The sequence below is a fragment of the Cavia porcellus genome, unplaced genomic scaffold (genome assembly GCF_034190915.1).
Source record: "Cavia porcellus strain 051 isolate PalLab524CR breed Dunkin Hartley unplaced genomic scaffold, mCavPor4.1 scaffold_7, whole genome shotgun sequence".
NCBI classification, from domain to species: Eukaryota; Metazoa; Chordata; class Mammalia; order Rodentia; family Caviidae; genus Cavia; species Cavia porcellus.
In genome coordinates this window covers 78,744,765-78,772,440 of record NW_026947490.1, presented here as the reverse complement: position 1 = coordinate 78,772,440, position 27,676 = coordinate 78,744,765, and the positions used below count along the sequence as shown (strand labels likewise).

At 35.1% G+C, this 27,676-nt stretch overlaps 1 long non-coding RNA gene across 1 annotated transcript; it reads right to left on the bottom strand.

The window, feature by feature from the left end:
• LOC134476746 (uncharacterized) lies at positions 1-27,442 on the bottom strand. The gene is made up of 2 exons (XR_010048552.1): positions 27,332-27,442; positions 1-244 (listed from the first exon to the last, which is right to left on the bottom strand). It is a non-coding gene; the product is annotated as an uncharacterized LOC134476746 (long non-coding RNA).
• Positions 27,443-27,676: the final 234 nt, after the last annotated feature.

Here is a 27,676-nt window from a genome sequence, read left to right as displayed (position 1 = left end):
CTTACACAGTTTTATAGCTAATGCTTCACAGTTTTGAAGACTTTTTTTCCTGATATTGTGGTAAGTTTACGAAGAGTCATACTGGCAGTAATTCTTCTGGTCCTGTACTCATCTTCTACTCTCTTTTCTGTCTGTTCTTCCTATCTTGAGGGTAGAGGCTGTTCCTTGCTCTACATCTTGGTTGATCATGTGACTTGTTTTGACCAGTAGAGTATGGAAGAAATTACCTTGTCAGTTTCCAGATCTAAACTCAAGAACCATACAGGTTTCACTCTGTGTTTTTAACAGTAAAGATCCCATCTGAAGAAGTTCAAGTTTATCTCCTGAAGTCAAGGTAATCCAACAGATAGGACCAACATATAAAAACAAGTTTCATCTGGAAAGCTACATTATTTCTTAGGTACAAATACTATTTTGTTTATTACAAAGCTCTTATATGATCAAGTGCTTAATTAAGAAGAAAAAGGCAAAGATACTCCCTGTATTCAGTAATACCTCAACTTGAAGGATTAAAGTTTTGGTTAAAGAACAATGATTTTCTACTTAAGAGATATTTCTTTCTTTTCTTTTCTTTTGTCTTAAAAAAATCAAGAAGATTCTACTTTGCTGGTTTGTTAGTTTGACAACTTCTTTTCTGCCCAGAAAACCTTCCCAGAAAAATAACTGTAAGTTCACGATAAGGCTTCAAACTGCAATTTGCTGAATCCTAGATAATTTATCATACGTTCTCCAACTGTAATGATTTCTTCCAAGCATTAGTCAGTTGTGTCTATAATAAATCACTAAACACAACATTTTGCAGTATAAAATGAGCTAAGGAATTGGAATTCTCCCTTTAAATTAAGAAAGATTCATAATAACCCCTCAAGTTTATTTCAAATTGTCTGCAGATAGTCTAAGGCTCAAGAAATTTGCTTTGAAAGCATACACTTTTTTTTTTTTAGTCTTGTGTTCTTCATTAGAGAAAGTCACTGAATAATTGTATTACATTAATTGATGATTATTTTCCTGAAGTCCAATGAATTGTTAAGTAATAAAGTAGGACACTAGAGGCATTTTTGCAACTTTTATCATTACTCCTGGGTACTTATATGCCAAAGTAGTAATCACAACACTGAAGCCTAGTAATTACAAATTCAATATGCTTGAGAAATAGCTACTATTGAATGATAGTAATAAATGAGAAGACTTGTCATTTATGCAACATTTATTTTCAAGTTTTAACTGTATAGACTACAACCCCTTTTATAAGTATAGATTTTTTAGTTATAATATGAAGATTTTAGTTATAATATAAATATTTTTAGTTATAATATGAAGGTAGAATGACCTTTATACCAAGATATCAAATAAAAATTATGATCATTTAACTTGTGAAAAATATATAAAATCCTAAACTGATAATAAATATTTATTTTGTTTGGATAAATATTAATCTAGCTAGGTAAGCATTTGATTAAAATTATTCATTTAAAATGTTTATCTTTAAGTTATTTATCTGAAAATGAAGATGTAGTAGTTTAATATCATAAGCTATTATATCCTAGTAAGTGAATTAAAAATGCTGTATACTGCATGACTTGATTGTAAATTTTATATTTTAACCTAAACAGTTTGAAATAGTTAAAGCTTTTATAAAAGAAGACTAGCCAAGGGAAATCAAGTATTAAAAACTATGTAAAACTACACTACATAAAACATGTGATATTTATGCCCTCGAAGATAAGTAAAAACACAAATGAACACAGGACTGCTTCCAATTCTGGCTAGTAAAGAGAGACAGTGAGACAGAAACTAGATATAAATACAGATATGTGCAAGCTTACATACATAAATCAACATATGAACTGATAAATGATGTCAGAGAAACTGGCAGGATTTTTGGGAGAAAAAGATCATATATCTTTTCTGGCCTTAACAAGAAAATAAATTCCAGATGGAATATTTTGTCTGAAATTAAAAGAGAAATGCCAAATGTCAGAAAAAAAAATCTGGAACGAAATGCCTCAAATAAACTACAGAAGACATGAAGAAAAATTGAAAACCTTTAGCAATTTCTAAGTAAATTAAATAGCAAATAATATTGGTCTAGAGCTTTACCCTTGAGAAGCATGCTTTATATTTTAACATATGATAAACCAGTCAATATTCACTATTATTTTCTTAGATAACTTATGGATACAGTAGATGTTGTTCTGTTTCATCAAAGTTGTTTGACACCACTGAGCATCAATTAATTTCTAGTCTTGTTTTAAGGACCAGTGACACAAAAGTGAACAAAACTGACAGAAATCCCCGACTTTGTGTCATGTTAAAGAAGACAAGATTATTAATACAGATTTATGTTAAACAAAAAGCTTCTTAATTGGATTTCTGTGAGGAGAGAATATATGGAAGTAGATGGGGATGGAGATATGAATATATGTATTTACATATGTATTCAATTACACATACATATGCAATTTAAGTGAAATGTATATAAATGTGCAATGACATATGATGCACATATGTTAGATAAAGGGAAGTCCTGAAGAGAAAAGTAATGCAAGAAAATAAAATGTGTGAGGGTGTGGCTTGAAATTCTGGAATTTTAGATAGACCAAGAAAGCCCTCCCTGGAATGGCATTTGCATCCCAGTCTTCAGGAACTATGGCAGCGTGTCACGTGGTTACGTGGGGCAGGACTTCTGGGGGCGGGCAGGACACAGGCTCAGAAGCAGAATGTACTGGCACTGAGCAATGGATGAAGGGGAGAACTGAGAAGGTTAGAGAAGATACGGAGTTATGGGAGATGAATGAAGCCTTATCAAATTGCACATACTTTTTAAATTGAATTCATTTATGTGTACTTTTTAAACAGGAAAGTATAATTTTCGTGGCTTAATAAGAAGGAAATTTGGAAGACTGATTTAATCACACTCTCCGTCTTCCATGTTTACTGTGTAGAGGTTTTGCAATTTTTTCTGTAAAGTTTTTGAAGTGTATGAATGGCTGGTGAATGAACTGGTGGATGCATAGATCCTAGCTAGCTGGCCACTTCACTAAACATGTCAGATGTCTTCGGTAGCTATGCTTATTTCAACACTAAACACTGGTCTTCCACCACATGGTGCACCTCCTTCTTTAGAAGTGTATTTTTGGCTTTTTTTACTTTTGAGTTGTGCACCTCTGGTCACCCTAAGACTTCTGCCCCTCCTCTTCCCACTCCACCTGCACACCCTCCAGTGGGTGTCAGTGGGTATCAACTCCGTAGGCCTAGATCTTACAAAGGCTCGAGGAAATGGTAATTTGGTAATTTGGGGGAGGCGTGTGCTAAATTTCAATTTCCATTGTGTTTTTGTTCATTTTTTTTCTTTTGTTTAATTAAGAGCAATTCATTTTTTTTCTTTTGTTTAATTAAGAGCAATTAAGGTTAGCAAGTGCTGCTAACCTTACTGTTTTGCTAAGAGGAGATCTGAGGTACTCCTTTGTTTGCTTGTTTCTATTTTCCTGTTTCTTTAGTAGAGTTTCCATAAGGAAAAGGGAAAGATATTGACCTAATACCATCATGTTTATACTATAAATCCTCATATGTAATTTGTAGGTGAGAAAAGGATATTAAAAAGTGTTTTGAATCATTTATAGGTGAGTTGAAGTATTATATGTGTATAGAAGAGTGCAAAAATGTGTGCAAACTGATACATATTCACTGGTGAGAAAATCTGCATAACAGCACATTTAAAGAAACAAACCTTTACCAGAAACTTAGAAGCTTTGTTACACTCTGTGGTTCCCACTTCTTGATTCAAATGCTTTTTAAATTTTTTTTGCTGTTGATAGTTTTATTCTTTATATATTCTGTTTCTCTTTTCAAGTATTTATTTTTATTTATTTATTTATTCTGAAGATAGCAAAATACAGCACAAGGCAGAATGAAGCCAATCGAGATAATGTAGTGAAATTCAGAAAAGAAAAAAAAACCGCAAGCCACAAGTAAAAGTATTTTTTTTTCTTTTCCTTTTAACAAAATCTACTCTTAGTGAAAGATTTTGTTAAAAGGAAAATACAATACAATACAATACAATAAAAAGAATAGTTCTTAGTAAGATTATCGAACTCTGGTTAAGTTTATGTTTGTTTAAAAACAGGAGAAAAGTTTTCAAGTGTGAACAGCAAAACACCTTAAAGGCATCAGGTCCGATATGATATCACACTCAGTATTTACACGAGTTTCCTCTGGTACTCCTGGGATTTACTCATGTTATATAATTGGCCCAGTTCCTGGCAGATCATATCACACTCAAACCTCAAAAAATATCACATTAGACATTGGGGAGGGTCTGCAGGGGGCTGCTTGAGCTGGTTTCCTTGTTACTTTTGAAAAATAAGATTTATCTCCATGTGTCTGAATCCACATAACAATCATTGAATTAACAGAGATTTTTTTTATTCTGTAATAATAGCAGCATCTACTCAAGGCAATCTTTGAGGTAAATGGAATCACAATCTGCTATTTCACAAACACATTACTGTTCACAAATCCTTCCATTCCCTGAAGATTAAAATGCTGTTGTGCGTTTTAGTACCAGCCTAGGAGACTAGGAATGAGGTCTGCTTAAAGCAATCAGAGAAGCCCTCTTTGTCACAGGGAAATAAATAGGATACAACACACTCGCACTCCAACATTTGACTTTGTGTTCTACTTCGGTTCTATTTAATTTTGTCTTCTACTTGGAAAGTACACCCAGGCAACATACCCAAGGTCAGTGTCAACCAGAATATATCTCAGCAGCTCACGGGTCACTCTCTGGTTTCTGGGACACGGAAAGCAGCGTTGACTCACTGTCAAGTTGGTTAACTCCCACGCTTCTGTCTCTCCCCACAGGCCCACAACTCTGCGGTCACTGCCCCAGGACTCAGATTTCTCTGACTCTTGGTGACCTTTGTTTGTGCAAAGCAAAAGCTAACCTTCACAGTGGCAATGCGTTTAGGAGTTGTTTCTTACACACGCCTGCCTCTCTAGACTCTCTAAAATCAATGTAATTCTAGCTCTCCCAGTGCTTTTGCTAAGCCCAGTGAGCATTAAGGTTCTCAGTAATATGTTGTAAATTATTGGGTTGAGGAATGAGCATATCCTCAAGTATATGCGGTTTGAACAGTCATAGTACAAAGTGCATAGAAACCCAAAGAGGCAGAAGAAAGATGCCATGATTGGTCTTTGTGTTTTCAATCATTATAAAATTAAACATGCCACAAGAAACATGGTGATTGGAACTTTTAAATTTTACGTTTTTCTTTCTTCCAGTACTTAACTGTTAAGATTGAGATACTGCCCAATTTTGTTTAGGTATGAATTAAAATCTAATTAACCAGCACAGGCACAGTCTGACTGTTGTTTGCTTTAAAGGCAGAGGTCTAAATTTTTTTAAAAATGCACTTTCTTTTGCAATTTCTGGTTGTGTTTGTAAATGTAAAATTTGAATACCACTCTGTAGTGAATGCTTATGTGTATACTTTCACATTTTTAGACATGAAATTCTCCTTAGTTCCTGAAAATTCCAGATGTCTCATACATTTATTACATTTTTATTTGCATATAATTGTGTAATTATAGATTATGTAATTGTAGAAATCCCAGGGTGGTGTATATATACTAGAAAACGATCTATTATAACATTATTATGCATTCTAATATAACATTAATCTAGTGTTCCTAAGAATAGAGCTATTAAATATCATAGAGAAACTCCAGATGGCTGAGACTGTTTTAATAAAGCATATAATGTTTATAATAAGGAAGATAGTTTTTCAAATATTAAATTTGTATCACCTAAATATATTGAGTGTAAAGATATTAGCTTTGTGACTGATTACATATTTTTTAAGGTTCTACCACGTGTCAGACACTGGAACAGTTTCAAAGAATTAATGACCTGAGCCGCATTCCTGAGACTTGACTATAAGAACCCTTGTAAGAGATTGCAGTATACTTTTGTTACTAAGGGAAATAGAAAATGATAGTTTTCTTCAAAAAAAAAACTTGTGACTAATAGAAGAGATGGATGAAGCAACTAGTAAAAGTAGTCTAAGGCAGAGAATAGTAATTCCAAAAGAGAAATGGAGTGCCCAAAGAAATTAGTGAAAGTTAGGGAGGGTTTCTGCCTCTAAGATGGATTTCATTTCAATCACTTTGAGGTATTTGAGGAATAAGTATCTTAGATCAGTTTCTATAACAAAGTACTTCGGACTGCATCATTTATAAAGAATGGAAGTTTACTATGACTTATGTTTCTTGTGGCCAGGTTGTCCAACAATTTAATGCCAAGTCTTGTGTTGCCTTAACTCAGAGAGAAAATCTAATTAGCAAGTCGGTATAAAGAAGTAAGGGAAAGGAAGTGGAATTTATTTTTAAAATAATACAGGTACATTGTTGGAGGTGGAGATGCACCTCAGTGGTAGAGTTCTTGCTTAGCATGTACAAGGCCCTGACCTCACCCTCAACGCGGGGTGGGGTACAGCATAAAGTAACCTCCTTTTGCAATAGCAGTCTCCTCCAGCAAGAGCTCACCCATTCTTGTACAAAGGTATCATGCACTCATGCATTCACATGGCTTCCCCTCCATGACCCCAACATCCCATCAGGCCCCCACTGCTCAACACTGCCACACTGGAAACCTGTCTTCAGCCTGAGTGTATTCAAACCACGGAAAGCAGCGAAAGAGTCCAGTAGGAGGAGCTGAGTTAAGGGGAATTGTACTTTTACATATGGAACAGCGTGAGAATTACTCAGTTTGCCAAGTACACATGAAGAATTATAGTCAGTGTGAGCACTGTTTATAAACATTATAACAGAAACATAAAGAAGAAGGTAGCCAGGAAAGTGAGGGGATTCAAAGCTATGTGCTGTAGTCAGTGAACAGTCTAAGATTCTGAGGACGCTTAACCTAGAATAGAAGAGAATTAATCAGGACAGATATGATCACCATCTGCACACAATGAAGTCCTGTGAGGGGGACACCAGAGGCACAGCTCGTGCTAGCAATATAAACTACAAGAAGGCAGACTGCAACATAAGAAGCAGTGACTGAGTGTAAAAGTTTTCAGAAAATAAAAGGGACAGCCTCAGAAGGAAAATTTTCAAGAAAGGTAGCGTGTAAAGTAGGTAGAAATCTATCACTGAAATTCACCTTTTGCAAGTTGTATAACCATTACGAGCTACATAAATTATGTAAGCTTCCATTTCCACATCTTCAGAATGGCAAAATTAATTAAACATTTATTTCCTAGACCTGCTTTAAGTATTCTGTGAGTGTTTAACCAATAGTGACTGATGCATCATAAAACAGTCTATACATTTAATCAAGCCAAATGCTGTTCAACCTCTCAGCAGTTATTATAGATGTAAATTAAAGCACAAAATGTTATTTTAGCCTTGATCAAGTTGTAGTTCCTTCTAAGGCTTTGGTTCTAAGCTAAATAAATGAGGAATCAGAGCCATAGGGAGATGGAGAAGTTATCCAAATTTAAAAAAACACACCAAAAAAGTTACAGGATATAAAGCAGACAGACACAAAAATAGAATAATTTTATGATAAAACAAAGTACCCCCGTTGTACAAAAAAATAAAGTTTTTTGCACTAAAAGGAACAGCACTAAACATTGAACAGACTTCAAAAACAGTTCAATGAGATTTGCTTAAAAGAAACTACTAGTAACTTTTCAGAGGTCAGACCAGGAGTCAGATTGTACTAGATAAAGTTGTAAGTGGAGACGCGGATGCGGAGATAGCAGTGAGTTTAACGGTCCTGACAAGGGTATTTATTATTTATCAAGCATTTTAGTGTAGCGGTTAAAGGAAGGACACTAAGTAAGATTTCCAGCTGGGAGGAAAGCAAAGGGAATGTGGAAAATATTACTTTACATAAGAAAGAAAAAGATCCACTTGGTAGTGAGCCTTGAAGCTTCAGTGGAGGAAGAGGAAATATTCACTGAACCTTTGATAAGTAGAATCAGTTCTGGAATCAGACATTTCTCTGTAAAAATCTGCTTCATTTCATATAGAATATAATGTACAAAATCACAACTTGGGTCTTTGTGATTGGAATATTTTGATTGCTAGACTCAGTGGACTGAACTTAGGCAATATAAATGCAGATATAGATAAAAAACATAGATATACACAGAGTGTGCCTATTATATCATAATAAAACTTTATAGCTGTCTTAACAAAATTATTCCTAACTTACATGTAATTATTCCTCAGTGTTTTCATTATATGTTTTCATGAACCTAGCAAGTATTCATCAGTAATGTTCCATATAGGCAATGTTTATTTAGCTCTATCTATGTTAGTTTCTGTGTTGAATTTCCTTATTGAATGATTCTCTCTCTCTCTCTTTAATGGAGTCAATTTACATTTTTTTCTGAACTACAATATCATCTTGCAGCTAATTTAGTATAGATGTCACTTAATTCTCTTTGGTTTAACATGACTATTTCACCCTTGATCTATAAAGATAATATTTCGGGATATCCAGTCCTAGTTGACAGTAATTATTGAAAACATCTCTTGTTATACTTTTCTTTTTCTTTGACTCAGGATCGCACTCTGTAGCTCAGGCTGGTTCTGAAGTCACAGTGCAGTCCTGGCTGACCTCTAACTCACAATGATTTTTTTGCCTCAGCCTCCTGAGTGAGGGGATTACAGATGTGCACCACCATGCTTCGTAAAACCTCTTTTAAGATATCAACGTCTTCTGGCTTCTCCTGCTGCTGATGTGATGCTAGTTTCAAACTGATTGGTTCTTATTTGCAGGTAACTACTTTTTACTCCCCCCACCCCAGCTGATTTTAAGATTTTAACCTGCGTTTTCACTTTGTTTAGGGGGGAATTCTTTTTATCTTTTGTGTTTTACATTAGGTTTTGTTCCTTGAGCTGTGATATATCAAGTTTCAAATATGGCTTCTTCTTTTAATCATATTCTCTGCTCCAATTCTGAATGGACACATATTAGGCCATCTTACACAGCAAACATAATGATTTTCATTATCATCTCCTCACTGGCAATTTCTATTGCCTTGATTCTTTATTACACAGAGAATGATTTCTTCACCTATACCTTCACATTCATTGCTCTTTTGAAGGATTTTTTAATTTATTTTTTAAAATTTTATTAGTGCTTGATTGTAGTATACATGTCAATTGATCTCCCCCTCCTTTCCCCCCTATTTATTTTTCCAGCATCTAATTTTATAAAATTTTATAAAGTTAACTATCATATATACAAGATTGAACACTTGGAGGAATAGGCCAAAGAACATATAAAACATGGAAGACAATTGTACTAAGTCAAGGTACACTTTAGATACACTGTCCAGGCTGGATTGCAGTACTTTTTTCCCTATTATCTGTCTTTTGTTTCATACTTTAGCTATACTGAAGTTGTCATATAAGAGAAATGCAACATTTAAGATTGTGTGTCTGAGTTACTTTGCCTAACACTGTGATCTCAAGGTGCATCGATTTCCTCAACAAAAGACTCAAATCTACTCTTTTTCATCACAGAGTACTATTATGTATACAAAAGCCACAATTTTTTCCCATTCATCTCCTGATAGACGTATAGGCTGTTTCCACAAATTAGCTGTTAGGAATTATGCTGTTATAAACATGAATATGAATACATCACTGTGGTATGATGTATTTACCTCTTTTACAAAGATACCTAGAAGAGGAAGAGCTAGATCAAATGGAGTTTGTCCATTGAGTTTTCTGAAGAATCTCCATACTGATTTTTCTGAATAGTTGCATCAGTTTACATTCCCACCAGTGATGGAGAAGGGCTCCTTTTTCCCCACAGCCTTGCTGGCATTTGTTATTGCCTTATTTCTTGATGGGAGCCATTGTTTCTGGAATGGGATGGAATCTCAGTGTGGTTTTTATATACATTTCTTAAATGGCCAGTGTTAGAGAATTCTGGTGAAATAGAAAAGCAAAAAATCCAAAATGGACAGGTTTGTTGAGTTGAGGACATGGGGAGGAGCACACAACCCATGGCAGCTGGGCTGTGTCCTTTGATCAGATAGACAGGCAGAGAGTTCTATGACCTCTGATTGAAATGGCACATGGGCAGATATTGATGAAGTGTGGGGAACTGACTGGAATTCTTGTGCGTGCAAACAGGAAGGGGAGTTGCAAAGAGGGCTGAAGAAGAAGCAGGAAGTGGTAGGCGTTCCCGCTTAGGCCTTCTGCCACGTTAGACCACCGCCATAACTGTACAGGAATTTACACCAGGGCCAGAGCCTTTCAGCCAGCCCCATTGGACATTTTCTCATATTATTTCCTATTTTCTGGCACCATTTGTCAAAGAGACTCTCTTTCCTCTAGAGAGAGGATTTGGCTCTTTTGTCAAAGATAACATAGTGATGCTCAGGGCACAGTTAGTAGGTCTTCTAATCAGAGACACAAGTTGGTTTATGTTATTTATTTTAAGTAATGCCATGCTGTTTTTATCACTGGTGCTTTCTCTTTGATGTTTGAAATTTTTCTATTGAATTCTTAATTATAATAATGATATTTTTCATTAAAATTTCTATCCGGTTATTTTTCTTCTGTCTTGTTATTTACATTTACTTACATAAATGCATTTGTCATTTTCTTAAACTTTATTATGTTATGTATTGTACCTAATAATTGCAATATCTTAGGTCCCTTGCACTCAAATGATTTATGTTGGTAGCTTCCATGCAGTGACAATGTTTGTTTTCTTGCTGTGTTTTTAGTTTTTTAACATGAGGTTATATTTGGTTGATCTTAATCTGTAGATTACTCAGAGACCAAGTGGAATATTTTTCTATTTAAAGAGAAACCATCTTTGCTTTCACTGGGAGCCAAGGAGGAGAACTACACTGATGCACCTTGGGGATCTCACTTTAACAATGTTTCAGGATTTTTTTCTATGTTAGAATAGTCCTATAGGGTCTTGGCTCTTCAAGCACTAGAGAATGCATATCAGTTTTTTTCCCAGAATGACTATGATTTTATATTTTGGCTCTTTTCTCACACTCTACACTTGCCTTGTGATTTCCTTTATTATTTTCAGCATTGCAGTACAAAGTGTATTTCTTGTCAAATGAATAAATATTCAGCATATTCATATTTTCACAGAAAACACTCTCAGATTGTGTAGTTCATTGTTTCCGAAGCCACTGCTATGTTACATCTAGAAGTGCTCCCTCCTCACCCCCAAGCCTCACTGGTGCCTAGGCAGGGCTTCAGGGAGGTAATTGGATCCTGAGGGGTGGTACTCACCGGTGAGTGGTCCACTCTTAGGAAGTGAAGCTTGATAGGAAGTCATGTGTCTCTGGAGGCCTGGCCTGGAAGGGTACAGCTCTCTCCTGGCTCCTTCTTTCTCTCCACTTCCCAGCGGCCGTGAGGTGAGCACCTTTCTCTCTGTCAAGTCCATCTGACAATGCTGATATTGCTTTGGAGCCAAGAGACCATGGATGGACCATGAGCCAAAATAATCCTCTCCTGCTCTACATGGTAGGAGTCAGATATTTTGTCTCAGTGACAAGAAACTCACTAAGATAGTAACTATCTTTAAATAATTTCCTTTATTTTGCACCAAATTTGATCTAATTAATACCCCAAACTCATGACTAGATTATTAATTTATTACTTATCTGTGAACCGGAGATCAAACTCATGACTTTGCACTTGCCAGGTAGGTGTGCTGTACAACTGAACTATATCCCCAGCCCTGGGTAATTTTAAATGTAAAAATTGTCATTTTATAAAACACTAGAATTTTGAAGTTTAAAACATTGTCATTTTATAAAACACTACTATAGAATTTTAAAAGAAATATATATTGTTAAAAGAAATTATATATATATATATATATATATATATATATATATATTCAAGTTTTTGAGGTTGTTAGAAGAGATGTAAGGGAAGAAAATGAGATGATGGATATTAAACAGTGAAAGAAAATATAGGAGACTGAGTTTAATTAATGGCTTAACAGAAATATACATTTTAGAAGTCCTATGAAATAGCATTGGGTAAGGGGGTATCTAACGTGAGATGCTAAGATACTGAACCAATCAAATTAGTCTTAATAGTTCATGTACAAAGAGGAGAAAAGAACTGAGATATGGATTCCTGGGTGTGGAAAATTCACATCGGCACCAAGGGAGCCTATTTCTAGCTCCTAGAAACTACCAAAACCCCAGGGAAATTAGAAATTCAGCAAGCAGTTTCATGAAACAGTTTGAGGAGTATTGGCATTAGGTCTGCTGTAAATTTCTTATAGAGTTAAATAGTGAATCTACCAGGACGTGAGCTTTCTTTTGTTGGTAAGATTTTAATTACATCTTAAATATCATTGACTAATACTGAGGTATTTATATTGTTTATAGCTTCCTGATTCAGTCTCGGTAATTCATGTGTATATAGGAATCTGATCATTTCTTCTGTTTTTCATCTTAGTACTTCTTCTGAATTTCTGCAGAATCCACTGTGATTTTATACTGTCCATTCCTAATTGCATGGATATGAGTCTGTTCTTGTTTGTTTGTTTGGTTTTGATCAGGTTAGCTATGGGTTTCTCCATTTTATTTAATTTTTAGAAGAACCAAATCTTCAATTCATTGACTCTTTGTGTTGTTTTCTTAGTCTCAATTGCATTAATATCTGCTCCGATCTTTATGACTTCCTCTCTTATCTGAGCTTTGTGCTTGACTTGTTCTTTTTCTACAAGTTTGAGATTCAATAGTAGGTTGTTAATTTGAGCTCACTCTGTTTTTCTGATATTATATTCATTGCTATAAATTTCTGTTGTAGGACTCTTTTCATTGCATACCATAAGTTCCATTATGTTGTGTCAACATTATCATTTAATTATAGATTTTATTTGATTTCTTCTTTAATTTTATGTATGACCTACTGATTGTTCTAGAGGGTGTTAATTCTTATTTGTTTATGGAGTTTTTGTGTTTTCTTTTGCTATTGATTTCCAGTTTCATTGTATTATGGTCTGATAATATGTATGTGATAATTTCATTTCCTTTGCATTTACTTATGCATGTTCTGTGGGCTAGTATGTGGTGTATTTTGCAGAATGACCCATGTGTCCCTAGAATAATGTGTAATTTGATCTTGTAGGGCAAAACACTCTGCAGACATCTAAGCTCATTTATTCACAAGTTTTGTTCAGTTTTGATATTCCTTTGTTGATTTTTTTGTCTAATTGATTTGCTTGTTTGTGAGAGTGGAGTATTAATTTCACCCATTACGACTATGTTACAGCTTATTTGATTTTTCATGTCCATAGTATTTCTTTTATATAATTGGATACACTGGTATTTGGTGCATTTAGATTTGATTATTATCTCTTCTCTTAGAGTTTTCTTTTAACAAAGTATATAGTTACCTCCTTTGTCCCTTTTGATCAGCCTTCCCTTGAAATTTACTTTGTCTGCAATTAGAATAGCTACCCCTGCTTTGTTCCAGCTTCCTGTTGCATGACGTATTGTTTTTAATTCTCTGACTTTTAGTCTATGAATTTCTTTTAGAGTTTTTTAGTGTTTCTTGTATTTTTGTGCTGTGTACTAGTCTTCTGATTGGGGAATTGAGATAATTTGAATTGAGGGTTATGACTGGTACCTGTTGGCTGATGCTTGTTACATTATTTTCCTATTGTTCGTTCCCCATCTTCCCTCTGTTTGACTGCTTACCTTTCCTGGTAGGTTCTTGCTATTGGTGTTTTGGGAATTGTGGTATTTTCTATCTCTTTCTGAAATATCCCTCTGAATATTCTTTATTTTATCAGAGAGTAAAGGAGGCAGAGAAGAGAGCAGGGCTGGGAAACTGCTCCTGCATGATCACAGCAGGTCCTCAAGTAGCCTGCCCAGAGCAGGCTGGGTCGATATGGGAGATGACTACGTGGAGAACGCAGAGGACTAAGAAAAAGCAAACTGGGTGGGTCTTAGAAGATCTTATTTCCAAAACTCAACCAGGAACCTGTTACCTGCTGCCTGACCTTGGAAGGGAGCCAGTGAGCTGCCTGCATGCTGAGAGAATCAGAGGTTCACATCCTTTATGTTATTGTTTTACAGTGCATGTGTTTTGGTGCATGTGTGTGTGTGTGTGTGTGTGTGTGTGTGTGTGTGTGTATGTGTGTGTGTGTGTGTGTGTGTGTGTGTAGTTTCTTTTTCTTATTTGATTTTTTGAGTGACAAGTCTTAGTATGCATGTGTAGAAGAATTTTATAGCTGTATATATAAATTTTCTACTGTTGGTTGTAAAACATTCCAGGAGGTTAAGACACATATGCCCATGTTGGTGGTGGTATCCAGGTGTTATTTAACCTTACTCGAGTGGTAGTTAACAGTTGGATAAAATCTTCTTTATCTTTACAGACTTCCCATCTACAGTATCATCCTTCCCTTACCTATATTATTTTTCCTCTGATAACTTCTATTTCTCTGCTCCCTCATATATGTTTTATAAATTTTTCTCTCACCTTTTCCATTTACTCTTCTCTTTATATGGCAACTATTAAGACCAATTTAAATAGTAGAGTATCTTTCTTTTTTTGGTACTGGATCTCAAACTCATGACCTGATGCTTGCCAAGCAGGCCCTGTACCACCGTTATATCCCTGACCCAATAGTCCGGTATCTTAACATCTTACATTAGATAATCCCTCACAAAATGCCATTTTATAGGATTCCTAAAATTTATGTTTCTGTTAAGTCGTTAATTGAACTCATTCTATGCTTTCTTTCACTGTTTCATGTCCTTCATCTCATTTTCTTCCCATACGTCTCCTCTAACATCCTCAAAGACTCCCCATCTTCATCTGCTATTTTACTTGATTTAAAATGTAAGTAAAACATTTCTGTATTGTACAGTACATGTGAGGGACGTGTGTTTATGGACAACTGTATATGAATGCTATCATTTTCGTTTCTGCTGTGTTTTACATCAACATATTTAGTTTTCCCACACAAAAGGTTGTTGCTTATATCTTGCTAAATAGGGATTCTGCTAGTTTATAAATTGACTATGATCTTCATAAAAATGTCCAGGTTCCCAATTATAAATCTTTACTCCTTTCTCTATGTCCACTTAACCTCTTAACAGCCCCTTCATGGCAATAAAATCAGAAATTACTTTTTGTCTTTTTATCTTTCTGTTCTCTGCTTATTTCTTTTTTGCCTTCTGTTTATCTCAATTTTTAAACGTTTATTTATTGTTTAAATCACTTTTATCTTCTAATATTTCCCAGGCTATTGTCTATCTTACTAATATTGGGTGATTCTGGTTATTGAAAGGGTACAGATCATGTTAACAAGGTCTAAATTTTATAGTAGCACATGACTGGGTCTTTGGATGTTCAGATTCTCAACTTTTAGTCCCTTGCAGTTAGTGTGAGAGATTCTACTACAGCGGCAAAGCTTTCTGATCTGTAACATAACATTCAACACAACGCAGGAAACATTAAAAAATAGTAAGGTGTCTCAAAAATTCATAGCTCTCCAAAAACTGATCATATTGACACTGAGAAGGAAGAAGTTTCCGGCAAAGAACTCAAAAGCAAAATGGTTAAAATGTTTGAAGAGATAGAAGCAAACCAAGGCATGAAGAAATTTCTAAGATGTTTAATGAGATCAAAGAGAATAGCAGTGAAAAACTTAATAAGATATTCAGTGAATTTAAAGGAGAAAATGAAGATTGTGAATGACAAATTAGTAAAGAATTAGATGTTGTAAAAAGGAAGTAAGCAGTAAGTCCTGGAAACGAAAAACACAATTGAAAGTGATGTCAGTTACATGACCAATCAGAGGAGAGAATATTAGGACTTAAGGACAAAAATAATACAGTAGATAACTTATTCAATGCCACTCTAAAACAATTAAAAAATCATGAGAAATAGTTTGAAGAGTCCTAGACAAGCCTGAATGCAATAATTTAAGAACTATAAGTACCAAGAAAGGCCTATAAAAGGATGAAAATATATAAAAATTATTCACTAAAACTTTTAAAGAAACTTTCCAAGTGTAGAGATCGAAATAATGCCCACGTTGAAATAAATAAATGATACATTTTAGAAGCCCACGTAGGCACTACCAGCTATGACATATCATAATTAACATACTCAAAATTCACAACAAAGAGAAAATGCTAAAAATCTAAGAGAAATGCCAAGTAACTCATAAAGCAAGGCTATCAGGATAACAGCAGCTACGCAACATAAATTTTAAAGAACAGGAGAGTTGGACTAATGTTTTCCAACCTGTAAGACAATAGCCTATCCAGACTTGCATAACCTGTAAAATGTTTATTCAAAATTCATTCAGAAATAAAAACCTCATAACCAAGAGAATGTGAAGAGATTCATTGTCATGAAATTATTATTGCAAAACATATTTGAATGAGTTCTAAGCAGATACAGTAAAGCTGGTGCTACCAATGAGACATAGGAAAAGAGCCATCTAACTTGGAGAGTAATTAAACAAAAAGAAAGGAAAAGAATCAACACTGAAAAAGTAATAAAATAACAAGAATTAGTAAAAACTTGTCAATCATAGTGTTCAATGTTCCTACTCTTAACTCCCCAATCAAAAGACACAGATTGACAGGTTGATTCAAATTAAAGTTTTAACTATCTGTTGTCTGCAAAGAACACACAAACATACAGAAAACACATACCCACTCATACTGAAAGTGAGAGGATGGAAGAAGATACTGTGTGCAACTAGAGCCTAAAATCTAGGAAGAGCAGCCAACCTAAACCCAGACAAGTAGATTTCTAATCAAAATTCATTGGGAGAGACAAGGAAGGCCAATACATATTGCAAAAGAGAAAATTCAAGAAGAGATAAAAAAAATTGTAAGTGTATATTCAGTGAATGTTGGCACACCCAGCTCTCTAAAACAGAAATGACACAAAAAATGAACACCAATAAAATCATAGTGGGGGATCTTATCACCCCACTTTCAGAAATAAACAAGCCAGCAGGGTATATAGCTTAGTGGCACAGTGCCTGCTGGGGAACCATAAGATCTCAGTACCAAAAAAGTAATAAAAATGCCAACTAAACAAAATTTAAGAAAAATACAGCATAGATGTACCATATTGTAGAAAATATGGAACTGGTGTAAGCAGAGTCTTTGATTCAATAGTGACAGAACATACATTTTTCTCATCAGCCCATAGAACATTCTCCAAAATCAAACATATATTAGACAATAAATAACTGTTAACTAAATACAAAAAACTATCTTCTGATTATTCTAGAATCATAGCAGAATGAAACTAGAAATCAACAGCAAAACAAACCATAAAAACCATGCAAGCACCTGGAGATTATACAATGCATTCCAGCATAATCAAGTTGTCATAAAAGAGGGGAAGAAATTAAGAGGTTCACATAATGAAATCACAATGGCAGTACAAAAATACCAAAACCTGAGAAGGAGCAAAGATGGTGGATAGAAAACAACTGACTACAGAGGCTCCCTGAGATAGTCAACTTAGAATTCAACATAATACTTAGTGGGGAGCTCCAAACAGAGGGAGATGAATTCTCTCATCCCAAGAAAAAATTAAAGCGACTTGCCGAGCTGTCTGAGGTCCTGCCGCTTCAACTCACTGGAGGCGCATTTACATTGAGTTCAGGGGTCCGCGAGCCAAACAAAGAGCTGGGTTGGCAGGGTGCCTACATCAGCCTGTGATGAGTGATGGGAGTGGAGCCATTCCATAAATGGGGCTCCAGCAGAAGACATTCTGGAACTGGGCAGGACTGGCAAGTACAAGGGGCAGCAGTGACTTCAGTCAGTTGTTCCCTTCCCAAACAGGATTGGTGGAGTGAGCTAGGCCTGGGTCACGTGACCTGGCTAAGATCCAATAGCTTATCCAAAATCAAGTCCTTATAGCAGTGGTGCACACTAACCACACTAACCCAGTGAAGCCTCAGAAGTTTGACTGATCCGGAGGGGAGGCATCATAAAGTAATACAGTGCAGGCCACAGCAGCTTTACTGACCCAGAGGGTTGGGGCCAGCATACACTGTCCCTGTCTGCAACACACTAGCACATGGCAGTGTGAAGGGTCATCTAGCTAGCATGCTTCAGAAGAGTTGTAACCAACAAAGAAAGAAACTGGGACCTCCTGAAAGAAAAAAAAAAAAAAAGATGGGAAGAGGAAGCAACAACAAAAAGTCCCCAGGTCCCAACCATGAGAACATTGACCCAGGACAGGTAAACACAAAGGAGAAGGAGAACAGCAAACATGCAATATCAGACACAACACCAGTGGACATAAAGAGATATATTCCGGACCTCATAGATGAGTTCAAAAGTGAAATATATAGCCAAGTAAAGCAAGATATAAGAAGATTAATAAAAGAGATACTAAGCACCCCTCAAACAGACACAGACAGAAGAAGGGAGGAACTCAAACAAAGGAGAGAATCATTTGATGAAGAATATAAAAAATATAGAATACATAAAGCAGATTCAAAGAGATCACAAGGAAATTAAAAACTCTATGGAAAGATGGCAAATCAGCTTGAAAGAAACTAAGGATAGATTATCCAAACTGGAGGACAATTTTGCAATGTGGGACTATGAAAGGGAAAACTTTTTAAAAATAACAAGGAAACAAGCAGTAAAAATACAAAGGCTAGAAGATGACAAAATGATCTATAATTTGAGAATAAAGAATGTGAATGAAGAAGCAGGGGTACAAACAAAGGAACTACAAAGGTTATTCACAGAAATAATGAAGGAAAACTTCCCAAACATAGGAAAAGGAAATGATATTCTGATATATGAGGCATACAGAACTCCAGCCACCTACAACCCAAACAGAGCTTCACTCAGGCATATAATAATCTCAGAAATCAATATACAAACAGAATATTAAAAGCTGTTAGAGACAAGAAATAGATGACCTATAAAAGAAGGCCCATCAGAATAATGGCAGACTTCTCAACACAAAGCATCAAGTCAAGAAGAGCCTGGAGTGAAATATTCTAAACCCTGAAAGAAAATAACCTCCATCCCAGATTGATATACCCTGATAAACTGTCTCTAGAAATTAATGGAGAAACAAGATGCTTCAAAGACAAAGAGGAACTTGGGAAATTTGCAACCACGAATCTAACTCTACAGATAATACTGCAGGGCATTAAAGAGAGAGAGAAAAGTACTAGGATTCCAGGAAAAGTGGCAGTGAGGTCTCAATGAATGGAGAAGAAAACAGATTGAAGAAGATAAGCAGACAACTGATGGCAAAAAAGAGCATAACAAAAATGAGGCAGAGAAGATTTTATTCAAAACTGATATGATTGATAGTATCAAGTCTGAGAGCATAGGCAACTACACTGAAGACGACAAGACTCTACAGCGCATATTTTGATTTGATAACTGCCAGTTTTTGAAGTTCTATACTATTTAGAAAGTTGTGTTTTTATTAATACAGTTATGTACTGATACATTCTATTATACTATCTCTGGTGATATAGCCAATTCTATTGGAGCTAACAAGAGACAATACAGGAACGATGGTAGAACTCTTTGTACAATGGTCTTATATGTTTATCTCATTTCATGTGTTTATAGGAATATGTTTTGTGTTGCCTTTCTTTGTTTTATTTCTCCCTCTAATATAGAAAGGATAGAAATACATGTTAAGACTCATGCATGTGTAGAATCTATAAACAGTTTATGAGAACTGATCTTATGACATATGATGAAATGAGCAGATACTTTGAAGAAAAAGAGACACTAAAATATCCAGTGCTGATCCTAGAGTGTCATAATGTGAAACCCAGAAATAGTATTATTCTTTGTGCAGAGTGATATCAGCTTGCTCAGGTTTATTCAATCTCAACATAATTGAAGATACGGATAACTGCATGTATGTTTAAGTGTATAGGATTGATAACCATATTTCTAAGTTTTGTTGGATAGTTGAACAGAACTGGTTGCAGTCTCATTGTTTGAATCCCCACTTTATTTGCTCCACTTTAGTATCTTGAATAACTATTTGTAAGAAGACAATCTGAAATCATCAACTAGTGATTTCTTTTTGTTTATTTTTCTTTGAAATTATGTATTATTTATACTCGTTTTCTGTTTTTTTTAGTCTTTCTTTAAATTAAATCTTAAAAAAGACACTACAGTACCCAGTGCTGATCACAGAGTGTCATGATATGAAATCCAGCAATACTATTATTCTTTGTTCAGAATGTTTTTAACCTGTTTTAGTTTGCTTAATCTAAACATAAATGAAGATATGGATAATTGCATGTATGTTTAAGTTTATAGGATTGACAACTATGTTACTAAGTTTTTGTTGGACGGACAGTTGAACAGAACTGTTTGCAGTCTCCCTGTTTGAATTCCCACTTTACATGTTCCATTTTTTATCTTGAACAACTATTTATAAAACAACAATATGTAAACGTCAACTAGTGATTTCTTACTGTTTATTTTTTTCTCTGATCATATGTATTATTTCTACCTATTTTATGTTTTGTTTAGTCTTTCTTTAAATAAAATTTAAAAAAACACCAAAACCTGTGGGACTCAATAAAAATGACTGAGGAAAGTTTATAGCTATGAATGTTTATTCTTAAAAAACAGAGAAATCCTTAATAAATGATCTAATGGTGTATCTCAAGGCCCTAGGAAACAAAAACATTCCAAATCCAAAACTTATATGAGTGTTATGGATTAAGAAGTGGTGGTCAACTTAACATCAGCTGGATTACATCAGAATGGCATTGAGCAAAGTTGCCAGGATAATAGGAGGAGAAGGAAGATGTTGAGGGTTGAGGGTTGAGGCATTAAGGAGGAATTGTGGGTTCTCCTACGCATTACTATCTGAGCTGTTGGTTCTCCTGGAGAAGCTTTGGTCCTCACATCAAGCATGGTTTCCTGGCTCCGGAGGGGAAGACATGTGCTGCTTGATCTCCAGGATGCACTTGGCACGCTGCTTCCTGGCATGTACTGACTGTGCTTGTCGGAGGAATGTGGGGCCTCCATGTTGCTGAGGACGGCTGTAGTGCCTTTCAGGATAGCCCTGGTCTTTGTTGTGAGTGTGACTACTCAGCTCCAGCATAGAACCCTCATCCCACTAGCACAGCTTCTTTATCCTGCTGGCATAAACTTTCTAGCTTCCACCGCTGACCCTTGGGTCTTCCCAGCACGGATCCATAAAAGAGACTGTCGTGAGTCCTTCTTGTGGACTCTGGACCTCCAGTTGGACTTGTGGAAGGCATTATCCTGAGCTCTGGTTTTTATCTGGACTCATGTGGGACATTGCTGTGGGGTTTAAGCTTTTGACTAAATAATCTGTCTTTGGTGTTGCGGATACATTTCCTGCATTTTCCTGTGTTAACTTCTGGTGACCATTATAAAAATATTATAAACTCCGTGTCCTAATCCTAATTGTTCTCTGTGTACAACCCCTGACTAAAACATATGAGGAAAGAAGTTATAAAGATTAATAAATTGAGTCTAAAAATCTTACAAAGGATAAAGGAGTCAAAAGTTCATTCTTTTAAAATATATGATTGATAAACTTTGAGTCAAATTGACCACAAGAAGGGAAGATTCCTATCAATCAAATTAGAAGTGAAAAAGGCAAAATCATAACAAATAAAATGGACATTTCAAAAATACATTGCAACAAATTGGAAAATATAGAAGATATTGTAAGTTTCTAGACATGTTAGTTAGGGTTCTCTGGAAGAAGAAAAATTAGTGGAAAATATTTTCATAATTATGTAAGGGAATTTTTAGTTAGGCCTGAAAGATCTGTGGTCATCTAGTGAATAGTGCCATCTGCAGAAACAGAAGCAGCCATGGTGGAATGGCCATCTGTGGACTGGAAAGCGGGACGAAGTGGAGAAGTAAAGCACTCTTTTAAAACTGAAATGAATCCTCATGCTTTCCTTCTTTGTTCTGTCCAGAGCACAAACATATTTGTTGATATCACCCACATTTGGTGTCGCTCGAGCCCCCTTAGTTTACTGGACTCAGTAATCATCAGCAGACGTAATTAGAACTCTGCTTTACTAATGTGATAGGTATTTCTTAATCCATCAGATTGATATATCATGGTTAATGCATACGACACATATTACTCACCAAAATTTAACTAAGAAAATATAAAAACCATGCCTAGATCAATAGTAGGCAATGAAAATAAGGCAATAATAAAACTCTACCAAGTAACAAAAGTCCAGAATCCAAGTTATCCATGCTAAACTTTACCAGAATTTTGAGAACTAATTCCAGTACTTCCCAAATTCTTCCATGAAGGAACATTATCAAAATATTCCATAAAGCCAGTATTAGTCTTGTACCAAAACATGTAAAAAATCTAACCATAAATAAATAGATAAATATACAGATAGATGAACTACAGACCAATTTCCTTAATAAACTTTGATGGAAAAATCATTAGCAGGATACTCATAAACAAATATAACAAATATTGAACAGATGACAAATGCAAATTAATGTTAGGGATACAAAGATGGTATGAAATATTTAAATCAACAGATACAATATATCATATAAGTAGAAGTAGGAAAACAATCATACAGTCATCTCAGTAAATGCACAAAAGGACTTCGACAAAATTTAATATCTTTTCATGATGAGAAAATAATGATAAACTATGTATTGAAGACCTTTCCTCCCACTGACATACCCACAGCCCTCATCATACTAAATCAAGGAAAACATTTCCCTAAAATCATGAACAAGATGTGAGTGTTCACTGTTACCATTGTTGTTTAATGTATTACTCAAAACATTAACCAGAGCAATCAGTCACAAAAATAAATAAAAGGAATTCAAATACAAATGGGAAAAATCAAATTATTTTTGTTTGCAGATGATATTATTCTTTGTATAGACAATACATAAAACTCCACCACAAGGCTCTTGAAGGCAATAAAAAGCTTTAGCAAAGTGACAGGATTAAAAATCAACATACAAAATCTCAATATCACTCTTTTAAACCAAGAATGAACCCACTAAGTAAACAATCTAATCATGGTAGGTCAAAAAGAACTTGAAGTACCTAAGAATAAATTTAACCAAGAAGATGAAAGACCACTATCATGAAAAAATACAGAAATGTAAAGAAAGAGGTTGAAAATCACACTACAAAATGGAAAGATGTACTTTGTTCCTTTTAGGCAAGAGAAACATTGTCAAAATGGCACATTAAAAATAATAGAAAGGTTTAATACAATTCCAAACAAAAAACCAACAGCATCCATCACAGAACTAGAAGAAGCAATCTTACAATTTATATGGAACCAGAAGATAGCCAGAATAGCAGTTCTGAGCAGAAACAGCAAAGCAGGAAATATTACAACCCTAGTATTCAAATTATGCTACAAAACTACGATTAAAAAAAAGCTTGGCACTCACAAAAAAGTAGACACATAAACATTAGCATAAAAAACAGAGAAACATTCCTGTTTACTTTTAATTATCTGATCTTTGAAAAGGGGAAGCCCACAGGCCATAAGGTAGCATCGTTAACCTCCAGTGCTGGCAAAGCTGGTTAACTGTTCACTAATGAATGAACCTAGATGCACATGTCTCACCATAACCTAAAATCAGACTGACATAGATCACAGTCCTAGACATAAAAACAGAAATACTAAATATGCTGGGGGAAAAGTAAGTAAAACATTTGAAAACATAGGTGTAGGCAAGTTTTTCTGAACCAAGCCCCAGTTGTGTATGAAGTAAAACCAAGAATCCATTGGGATTTTTATCAAATTAAGAAGCTTCCTCACAGCAAAGGAGACAATCTGATAAATGATAAGAAAGCTCACAATGGAAGAAAAAAGTAGCTGCTCTTCTGATAGAGGACTAATATCTATATAAAAAAAAAAAAAAACCTCAAAAACTTCACCCCCCCCCAAACAAAAGACCTAGTCAAAATTTGCAATTGTAATGAACAGACACTCCTCAAAAGAAGTATAAGTGGCAGCATGGCAGGCAATGGTGGCCCAGGATGGGAGCCACGGGCATTTACTGGGACCTGCACCATGCAGGGACCTGGAGCATGGGGAAACCAGGCAAACCCTCCCCCCTGCCTGTTTTGTTTTGTTGAACTTCAATATACGTGAAAGTGTAGACAGTTATTTTGATGACAAGTCATGGGTGACTTCCCTATTGTCTGGTTTTGAAGACCTAAATCACCTTCCTCATTTTTTTCAGATCAGTTTTATACCATGTTGTTTTGTATGAATTCTTTGTATGGACGACGATTTGGAAGAAAACATGAAACAATATGATAGATAGCGAAGATCTCAAGTTGTCTAGCTTTGAAATTTATATCTCTTACATTGCTTTCTTATATTCTATTTTGTTTGGTTTTGTTGTGTTTAATCTTACCCCCTTTGTTTGAAGTACAAATGACCAATGGATGTGTGAAAATTACCCAACAGGTTTGTCTACTAGGGGCATGAAAATCAAAACAAGTAAGAATTCTGTCACTTCAGTAAGATTAGCTATGATCAATCATTTAAAGAATAACACATGCTAGTGAGGATGTAGGAAATAAAGAATTGTTTTACACTGGTGATGAGAATGAAAATTAATACAACTACTATGGAAATCTGTATCAAGACACTTCAAAAAGCGAAAAGATAAAACTCTATTTGATCCAGTTACACCTTTCTGGGTATATTCTTAAAACAAAACAAAAACTAGTTAGACATCTTGTCCTAGTGAAGCATGCATGCAAACATACATCTTTACAGCCGTGCAATTAGAGTAGATGAAGTAGAATAAATTGCCTAGATGCCCATCAACCATTGAATGTATGGTAACATAGACCACGGGGTACTACTAAACCAAAAGGATGCTATATCTGTGTCATTTCTAGTAAATTGCATGGATCTTGAGACTATAAGTTAAGGGAAATATACCAGACACAGTAGTTAAGTATTGGATGATTTCTCTTATATTTTAAATGCAAAATACAAATATTTTAAAGAAGAACAAAATGCAGAGATGGTGGGAAGTAGGGAGGTAGATGTTTTAGAGACAGGGAAAGGTATCTGGGGAAGAAGGAAGTTGGGGTGGAAAGGGCTCAAAAGTGATCAGGATATTATGTATTGTATTCATATATATACACTAATTTTCTAAAGCTAATGTAATTATCATATGTCACAAATATATCCTAATCTAAAAATCAGTAACGTTGAAAGTAGAACAGACAGAATACAGGCTGAGATTGGAAAGCCCTGAGAAGTAAATATGTGGAAAGAATAAGATGTACATTAAACACGGTTAAAATATTTATGTTAGTATGTTTTAGGAGAGTCAAAGTAACCAAATTTCACATTTTTAATTCCTTATCTGCAAAAAAGATAGGAGGAGATAGTTGACAAATTAACTAGTTGCTTATATAATTGAAAATAAATCCTCTTGAGAATTATTATTATGATATTGCTTCTTTGGAAAACATTTTCATTGATCGAAAAGACAACAGCAGACAAAATCTGCAAATATCTATTTTTCTGTATTGTGCATTGAAGAGAACAGTCTGTTGTATAATAGGGCCAAGAGACAAGCTTTCCTGTCTTTATATGATTTACTGGAATCTCTAGTAATTGGTTATAACTTGTAGAAGTAAATATTTTAAAACCTATTTCAATAGATACTTAATGCATCTGAGTTAGAATTTTTGTGCCTTATTTTTACCTAAGCTCAGGGAAAATGGTAAGCTGATTATAGATTTGTACTTCAATTAAACTAATTGTCACAGTAATCATGACTTCATTTATTTAACACGTTTGTTAAAGTCCCGCTGTTTATTTGACAAGGTTTTAGGCACCAAGACCCTAGTGGGCACAAGACAGTTTCCTCACTTGTGGATATTTTATTCCAATGTTGCTAAAAATAAACATGCAAGTGGATGTTTATTTAGTAATTAGTAATCAATGCTGGATAGTTAGTGCTCTGATAAAGAATAATTCAAATGGAGAAAAAGAACACAGCCCAGGTGGTAATATTGGAGAAGTGGTGGTAGAGAATGCATGGAGATGACCAGGAAATCCAGATTACATCCTTGTTATGTGATGATCTAGAATATGCCAAGCAATTTCAGTTTTGTTCTGGATGATTTTTCTTAATAATTAGGAATAATTAGAAAATAAGCATTTCTAGACTTGGTTGGAATATAGTATCTAACAGTCAGTTGATAAATAATGAGTTCTAACTCTATAGAAAACCCAAACCATGGCATGATCATGTATAGATCATGAAAAGACATGGTTTGAGTGATATTTTGTAAAAAATTTCCTCTGTTCTCAACTAGGAGGTGGGCGATAGGGGAGAGGGGACTTATCCATTTAGTCAAGTAATCAAGCTGTATGGGGAGAATGGCGTGACTAGAGGTCCAGTGTGTAGGGAGGAGATATGGAGGAAGCTTGATCTATAGGTATGAAGTCACAGTTGGATATCAGTGACAAGTTTTGGTGTGATGTTACATGACAAGATGAAGACAGACAACAATAGCATACCATACATTTCAAAAAGCTGGAGGATAGAATTTTCAATGTTTGCAGCATAAAGAAATAATAGCCCTTTGGAGAAATAGGTATGTTTAGTCATTTAAATATTATACAACCTGTGCAAATGTCTTTAATCAGTGTATTCCCCCCATTAATATGTATACTTTTATGTTTAATGTAGATACACAGGAAGTAACACTGCAATCACATGTGAGATTAAAAAGTACACTTAACAAATATATTTTTATAAGGGGTGAAGCATACCAGTTACATTAATTTATAGGCTAATTATATATTACATGAAGCACATGTAAGAAACATGAAAAAAGATCAATGAAAGATATCTCTGAGATTCTTGCTTTTGGTACAATGACAATGTTGAGAAGGGAATAAATGAGAAAGGACCAGTTAAAGACAATCATCATATGCTAGTGTCTATGTAGATTCACACAGCAAATTTGTAATGATTGACAAGAGACCAGGGAGAGGCAAGTGTGACACTCATTTAAAATTTAAGGAGTCACAAAGTACATTAATTGAGGTAAACAATATTTTAGTCTAGTAATCTAAAATATTTTTAAAATATTTTAATGCAACAGTCATCAAAAAAATGTTAACAATTTAAGCAAACACAGAATCCCTAACAGTGCTATATAGCTGTACCAAAGCCAAAAAATATTGTAATTGACATTTTAAGAAATAGTACACTGAAACACTTGATATTTTAATTTTTAAATATCAAATAAGTGCTATTTAATATTGATTGCATCAGCCTACCCTCAAAGCTGCTGGTCATGCAGGAGGGAAATTGCGCCCTGGAAGTGGCTGTACAATTCCACGGTGCCTATGGTGGTCCATTGTGCACACTAAAACCTGCGTGAAACAAAAGAGGCGTTAACATACGCCCAGTTCAGCTTTCCCAGTGCTAGACACAGCATTTGACAACCAAAGCCTGAGGAGGAGGGGTTTAATTTCTGAGGTTTCAAAGATGTCAGAGGTTTCAGTTTACTGGGGCTGGCTCTGAGGTAGAAAGACCAGGGCAGAAGGCCACGGTGAAACAAAATTGCTTAATTTATAGCAGCTGGAGGCAGCGCACTAGAAGCGTCCCACAGAGGGAGAAGC